Below are 7,969 nucleotides of genomic sequence, written 5' to 3'. Positions count from 1 at the left end.
ACTTCCATTCTTTATCTTCTCCTGTCCCTTATTTTCCAGTATTCATCCACTTTTGTCCTTGAATCCTCGGAATTACCCTTCTCCCTTCACATCATGAATTTATCATTATATATGATCGTTGATTGTATTTAGAAATACAGATTTCAAGAAATCACCCCATATGTGTTTGTCCTTTAATAACTTTCCTAGGTATTTTTATGCTGTTGCTTTTTATATAATTTAAAAGTAAATTGAATTTTTTTATTTTGTTGATATTTTGAGATAGGGATTCATCTCATCTAGGCTATCATTGAGCTCTTGATCCACATTTCTCCATTCCTCAGGTGTTGGGATGGCAGGAATGTCTGGCCTGTCTTTTATCTCTTGAAAGATGTCAGAAATATTTGTTGTACATGTGCTAGTTGGTAATTCTGTTGGCTGTAGTTTTGTAGGTTTAATGTACTGTATCTTTTGTCTCTGGTTCATGAAGACATTTTCTTTGTGGCATTCACTGGGTTTCTTCTTAAGCAGCTACACAAACTATCTGAGGCATGTTACCTACAGTGATAACTTTCTCAGGAATCTTTCACTCAGTGTCTGGGAATATAGCAGGTCTAGCTCACACCTATTCTAATGTGGCCCTGTTAGTTTGGACCACTGGTTTCTAAAACTTCCTGAAAATATCTTCCTCTTTTTCCTCAAAGTACATTCTTAAGAAGGCTGTCACATAAGAGGGTCAAGGACAGACACCCTTAAAAGATATATTAATATGTTGTAATCACAAAGATTGTTAGTACTGTTATTAATTTTCATTTTTCTCTAAGAAGTATCATTTCACACAGACTAGTCCTACTCTTCCTGTCTCTATCTCCCAAGCACTGGGATTTCTGCTAATTGACATTATGATTAACCACACAGTTAACAAATTTATTTATACCTTCTAGCAATAAAAAGAGTCAGAGATGGACAGGTGTTAACTTTTAGAGTGAGGTGCCAGTGGGAGAGAAAATGCCTGCATTCAAGTTAAGAGGGTTTTGTGGACCTTGACCACAACTGTTGCCAGATGATGGTGGTGTTACTAAGGCTAGAGCTGAAGTCTGTGTAAGGGCGCCAGTGGTCAGAATGTTCCTGGGCCACTGCAAGCATTTTCCCCTATGTGAATGCATAGAAGCGTGGCCACCTGTCACAATGCCATCTTCTAATGAATCCAGTGAGCAGCCATGGGCTTAACTTGTGTTTCCTGTGTACATGTCTAGGTGAGCATCACTATGAAAATAAAGATTTATAGGTAATGATGCAGTATGTGCTTCATGTGTATCTGTGAAGAGTCAGTGTCTCTGGATCCTTTTCTTCTCTGCCCATGTTCACCATGCATCCTTTATTGATTGGACTCAGATGAAATCTCATGGCTAGCTAATGTGCACACTCATTCCTTCTCTATTTCTCCTATCCTTTATGTTATTCATGGCCACCTTGTTTTCATTTATCTTCCTATTTTCTTCTTACAGTCAGTCAAAACACAGTGTTTCTTCTTGGTTTAAATCCAAAGTTAAAGAAATGCTATCATTTGTTAAAGTTTTATTCACTTTGCATGTCTAATCTCCGAGTAGATTGGCAGATGTCTTTTTCTGTCTGGTATTCTTTGACATAGATCTTTTGATTACACTAGCCTGGTTCAAATTCACTGTATTTCACCAACATGCCTTAAATTCTTTGTGGATTCATTATTTAGTATTTAAATGACCATTTCAAACAAATCCACTATTCTTCTTGCTCTGAAAATTAGGAAAAAGACTATCTGCCAAGTTATGCTGATCTTCTAATGGTTCAGCTCTGCCGAAGCTCAAACCTGTATGGGCATCTGCTTTTAACTGTTCATAAGTTCATTGAGTAAGGTTTTAATTATTAGTTAATATTTAATTAGGGCCTTCCTCTATAGCCTAGTCTGACTTGGTTATAATGCTCCTAATTCAGCCTTCCAAATGGTGAGGTTAGAGGCTTGACTTGCTTTACCTAGTGCCTTATTTTTTTAGTTTAGATTTTTAATTATAAATTTCCCAAGAATATGTTTGGGACACTCAAGGCATCATCCTGCAGAGATTGCATTTGTTCTGCTTGCAGGGAAGTCAGTGAATCATCATGTTTCTGTGAAGTCCCCTTGTCTCTGGGGACAGGGGAGAAGAACCACAATAGCAGTCGCAAACCCTCTTCTGTGACTGTATTCCAAACCTCACTTTTTATCTTGAAAAAAGAGGTCTTCAAGACTTTGTCCTGTGTGCCATGTACTGTACTTTTCTTTTTTTCTCTTGTATTTGCAAAGAGTGTCAGAGGAAATCAACTTTAATATAAAGTTATCCTTTAGAAATATGGTAAATTTAGTTAATATTTTTGGCCGGGCAGTGGTAGTACATGCCTTTAATCCCAGCACTTAGGAGGCAGAGACAGGCAGATTTCTGAGTTCGAGGCCAGCATGGTCTACTAGAGTGAGTTCCAGGACAGCTAGCACTACACAAAGAAAACGTGTCTCAAAAAAAATGTTAACATTCTCATGAAAAAGTAGCAGTGCAAAGTATATGAGGAGTTGAGTTGTGATCAAAAGAACATTTTATTTTTTATTTTTATTCACTTCTCTTATGTTTTATGTACAGGCATGTGGATGTGCACTTCACAGCACGAATATAGAAAGAGGGAAATTAGGAAGTTATTTCTCTCCTACTTTGTGGGGTCTGAAGTCTGAACTCAAGTTGTCAGGTTTGGTCTGCCATGTCACTGTCACAAGACCCTTTTCCCCTGAATTTAGAGGACATTAACATATTTATTGTTACAGTTATGATTAAGTCCATATTCTGTACATTTTTGTTAATAAACCTTGTTTTAAATACCCTGGTCTAGATCAATGTAAAGTTTTAAACTTAAATAACTGCCCATTATATATATTTTTTGTTTTCTAGTGGTTTCTTAAGAATGGAATCACTATATAAGACAGAGAGTTCATTTTTCAGTTTCACAGATATAATGATGACTATAGCAAAGCCCATCTTTATGTGTATGAAAAAAGAGTAGATAAATTCCCTGATTCAGTGTGACAACAGAAGGAAATGTAAAAGTAGAACATTTTGGCACGGGCGTGGGCTCACTCACCAGCTGTCCTGTGGGAGTGTGCCCCAGGCTGTGAGCAATGCAGTTATAAAAACTGACTTCAGAAGAGAGTAGGCTAACAATGGAAAACACTGGAAAAGTTACCAGAAAGCTGTCATCCTCAGTGCTGGGCTCAGGTGTCACAGGTTAAAATACTCTTCCTCAGAGAGGAAAGGTCAGAAGCACCATAATGGATTCAGAAGCACATGACAAGAGGCCCCAAATGTTGACCTCTTCAAAACAGGTTTTGTCATCTCACATTGCGGATGTGGAGGACTTAAAGCATTACTTCTGTGGCAGCTGCGTGTCTTTCAACAATGTGGAGATCACTTACCCTGTCCAGAAGATCCTCTCTGGGAGCAGCTGTACTGTATCAAAACCTGGGATGCAATCCTGCAGTTGAGGAAGGATGGGTTCCGCAATCTGTACCGAGGAATCCTCCCCACTCTGATGCAGAAGACGACCACACTGGCACTTTTGTTTGGTCTGTATGAGGACCTGTTGTGCCTGCTCCGCAAGCATGTGAGCAGTGTTCCAGAGTTTGCCACCCAAAGCATGGCAGCACTACTCACCGGGACAACAGAAGCCATTCTCACTCCATTCGAAAGGGATCAGACTTTGCTTCAGGACCACAAGCATCAGGATAAGTTCACGAACATTTACCAGACCTGCCAGGCACTCTGATGCCATGGGACTGCAGATTATTACCGAGCCTTGGTGCCCACCCTTTTATGAAATGGGTTCAGCAATGTCCTTTTTGTTGGCTTTCAAGGGCCCACTAAGGAGTACTTGCCTACTGCCACCAGACACAGAGCACACCTGGTTAATGACTTCATCTGTGGAGGTGTGCTTGGAGCCATGCTGGGCTTCTTAAGCTTCCCAGGGAATGTCTTAAAAGCTCAAATAGTCTCAGATTGGTGGGCCATTCCAGTCTCTCCCCATGGTTTTCAAGACAATCTGGATAGAGAAGGACAGGAATCTGATCAATCTTTTCAGAGTTGTACAACTGAATTACCACTGCTCTCTCATCTCCTGGGGAATAATCAATGCAACTTACGAGTTTTTGTTAAAGATTGTATGATAAGGCCACTACATGAAATGTTATTCTCATCTAACTAGACCCAGGGAAGATGCAATTTGGCTTTGCCCTATTGGCTTAAATACAGGTTGATGTCATTAAGACCAAGCCATAATTTACGGACAAACCATGGAAAAGAAAAGAGTCCAGGTTTCGGTGGGCAGGTGTCAGGGTTAGGTTCTGGTTGTTACTCCAGAGCTTTAGGCTGTTGCCCAGGAACCAGCCTGTACCTGATGACCTTTCGGAACAGCTGACAGCTGAGAGTGAAGTCTTTTACTCCCGGAAGAGTTGCTAGGCCTTCTGGGTGGAAACTGTGGCATCAGCAGCCAGAGCATGTGCTTCTAGCCCAGGGCTTCGCAGGCTCACTCTCACCTCATTTATTTCGTCTCTGATCTTAAGAGGGTCATCGTCATTACCCCGGCTATGCATGGAGGATTGGAGCAGAGATGGTGCTCTGTGCCGTGGCTGTAGCTCCATGATAAATTGTTGGTGTTAGCTTTGAAACTAAGTGCTGCTGAGATAGCCAGTATCCAGACTTTCCGTTCAGATTTGGTAGAATTGAGCAGCTAATGAAGGCTTCCATTTTGCTGTTTAGCTTTGAACATTTTCTGTTTTATTCTGAATATGACTTTAAGCCCTTCCAGAATGTCCTTGTGCAGTCTTTACTAAACTCATTGCCAAAAGATAGAGTGCCCTAGTTAACTTCTGTTGTGTGCTTCATTGTGTTCACCACAAGCTCTGCTCTTCTGCTTGACTTCTCTGTGCTACTGGTGTAGGCATAGCAGACCAGTGGGGACATCGTCCCTTGTGAGTATAGTAACTGTCATGTCTGTCCTGTTCTCTGGTTACCAGACTTTAAACAAATAAACACTTCCATCAAGTTTTATCTTGGGAGTCTTAATACAACCCCAGGCCTCCTTTTTATCTGCTTTCTCAGTGCTATGGAGTGAGGTAAAGAGATGATGCTTCTGCTCCATTTGACCCTCCTTCTGTTTCTTTGGAAAGAAAGATTTCAGGGTTCTGACACTCTAGGAGCCCCATTGCCACCGTGCCATTTAGGAGTGTCTGCTCTAAGTAACAGCACTGACTTCTGGAGCTCAGGTAGGATTCAACTGGCAGGAATCAGGCCAAGGAGTCACATAGTTATTTTCTGGGTAAATGTTGTAACAGGACTCACAATTCAACTGATATAACATCAGTCTGGGAAGTAGCTGAGAATCTTAACCTGTCTGTAAACACCACATTTAAGCTTGTTTTCCAGGATTTGACATAAGCAAGTCAGTTTCTTTGTTTTTGTAAATGGTGCTAGGGATTGAACCCAGGGCTTTATATATCCTAGGTGAATGCTCTCCCACTAACTGACACACCAGCCTCCCCAGTTTTTGTTTTACTTGGTTTTATTTTATTTTGAGACAGGTTCTCAACAGGTAGTCCAGGCTGGTCTTGAACTCACCTGGCTCTGCCTTCTGAGTGTTGGGATTAAAGGCATGAGCTGCCATACCTGGCATCCCCAGTCCTTAAGGATAGGTTTATTTTCTTCTTTTCTTTACTCTCTTTCTTTCTTTCTTTCTTTCTTTCTTTCTTTCTTTCTTTCTTTCTTTCTTTCTTTCTTTCTTTCTTTCCTGCCTGTCTTCTTTTCTCCCTCCCTCCCTCCTTTCTTTCCTTCTTTCTTTCTTTCTTTCTTTCTTTCTTTCTTTCTTTCTTTTTCTTTGCTTCCTTCCTTCCTGCCTTCCTCCCTCCCTCCCTCCTTTCTTCCTTTCTTTCTTTCTTTCTTTCTTTCTTTCTTTCTTTCTTTCTTTCTTTCTTTCTTCCTTTCTTTCTTTTTACTAGAGCTGAGGATCGAAACCAGGGCTTTGCACTTGCTAGGCTAGCACTCTACCACTGAGCTAATCCCCAACCACAAGAATAGGTTTCTCCCTAACAGTTTTTCATCTCTGGGTAATTGCTTTTGTGTGTGTGTGTGTGTGTGTGTGTGTGTGTGTGTGTGTGTGTATCTACAAACTGAAATCCGACACTCAACTGCAGTTTAAGAGAAGCGTCTGGGGAAGGAAATCCAAAACAGCTCTTTACCTCTGAGTACACTAAAGCTGGTTAAATAAAGCTAACATCGTCTGGCTGTGAAAATTGGGAGCCTCATAAACATTGGGGTGGCAGTAACAGAGGTCAGCAGCTTTGGAGTGACACTGATGGAAGAGTTTGTGCAGTGCAGTTCAGACATTAAGGGGCAAATGTAAGGACTCAGCAGACAAGAATTTGTCTGAGATATATCTAAGTAGCACTGTCTTCAGTTGCAATTTGAAGGTGAGAATGCTGACTAAAGAGAGATAGCGCCTTGGTGCCTGATCCCTGTGTCCTAGTGCAGCATTACCCAGAGGCAGCACAGGCAAGTGAGTTACTCAGGATTACACTTGAACTTGTCTTCTTTACTCTCCGGGCAGGTGGTTAAGGTTTAGATGCAAAGCAAAGCACTCCAGTGACGTTCACCGGGCTTTTAAAGTTAATGCTCTGGCTTTGCTGTCTCAATTATGTGGCATTTTAAAGCAAAATTAAACTTCCTAATGCTTTTTAACTTTTAAATACTTTGTCACCCATAGAGCTCTTGAAGACTAGATTGCAGTATATTACAGAGGTGGCTTTGTCTCTGATAAAGTTATGTTTGACAAAAAAAAATTCAAAACTTGTAACCCACTTTGAACTTTTATGTCAGAATGTAATTAATAGTCTTAACTAGTACAGTGATATTGTTTTAAAGGCAAAAACACTAAAGAATTCTATGAAAAGCTTTAAGGTGTCCTTTGTGTTACATGTGTTGCTCATGAGTGCAGGACACAGGTGACCCATGTGTCCTATCTGATGCCACCAGATACCTACAAGTTTTACATTTAACAGACCAGTGCTGTGAACCCTCAGGACTGCAGTAGAGTCAACACAGCCTTTGTGGTGTGGCAAATTGTTGTTTTGCTTCCTTCGTGGTTAGAGACAGATGTTTGTGCCTATCAACATTTATCTTGTGGTTGGTCATATACTTGCTATATATTGTGACCTTGTGCAATAAAGCAGAATTGTACATAAAAAAGTAGAACATTTGTCATCTTTGTTGATTTCCTGTGATGATTTGTGACTACTTAGCAACCAAATGTTTTAACCACAGGTCTCAGTCCACTGTGCTAATAGGATTATGAGCTGGCAAGGGATGAAATGCTCTTCTGAAATCTTAACACAGCAGAAGGCCTTTCTTTCTAGTACACAGAATGGTTTTGTCTGTAGAATAGATGCCTTTGCTCCAAGCCCTGAGATATCACCCAATTTCCCAAATGACACAGAAGCAAATATATAATCCTGATAATTAGCACACACTTGTCACCACTAGGATCATCCATTTCAATATCTCACTGTTCTGACAGCACAATTAATAACTCGGATGTAGTTGTGTGTTTCTATTTGTTAATCAGTTTGTTAGTGTTTGTTACTTTCTGCACATAGGAGAATCTATACCTTTAGAAGGCATTTATTTTCAGTAAATATATGTCTGTGATTGATGAATAATTGCCTGACTAGTTCAAGAAACTCATATAAACTTCCATAATCTACACATGTCCTCATTCACTTTCTATCTCTCTTGAGTCCATTAGATGAATGTTGTAATCTTAAAGCTATAATATTCTTTGCTGTACCTATCTGCATATGATAGCTCAAGACTTATAATTTTATAGGTACATGAGTTTGGGGGCAGCCTAGGATTTACAACATGTTTGATGTCACTGTGTTCTACAG

General features: G+C 40.3%; 2 protein-coding genes and 1 pseudogene across 7 annotated transcripts in view; all 3 read left to right on the top strand.

Moving 5' to 3' along the window:
- The window catches only part of LOC116099679 (T-cell surface glycoprotein YE1/48-like), an 837,511-nt gene that overhangs the window by 112,309 nt on the left and 717,233 nt on the right, over positions 1-7,969 (top strand). The window lies entirely within an intron of this gene.
- The window catches only part of LOC116099680 (killer cell lectin-like receptor 5), a 100,424-nt gene that overhangs the window by 90,117 nt on the left and 2,338 nt on the right, over positions 1-7,969 (top strand). The gene's annotated exons all lie outside the window — the stretch shown is intronic.
- On the top strand, positions 3,308-4,204 carry LOC116099681 (annotated as a pseudogene).

Source organism: Mastomys coucha, unplaced genomic scaffold, assembly GCF_008632895.1.
Source record: "Mastomys coucha isolate ucsf_1 unplaced genomic scaffold, UCSF_Mcou_1 pScaffold20, whole genome shotgun sequence".
Classification (NCBI taxonomy): domain Eukaryota; kingdom Metazoa; phylum Chordata; class Mammalia; order Rodentia; family Muridae; genus Mastomys; species Mastomys coucha.
The sequence above is the reverse complement of the archived record's forward strand: the minus strand, read 5'-3'. Positions and strand labels throughout refer to the sequence as shown.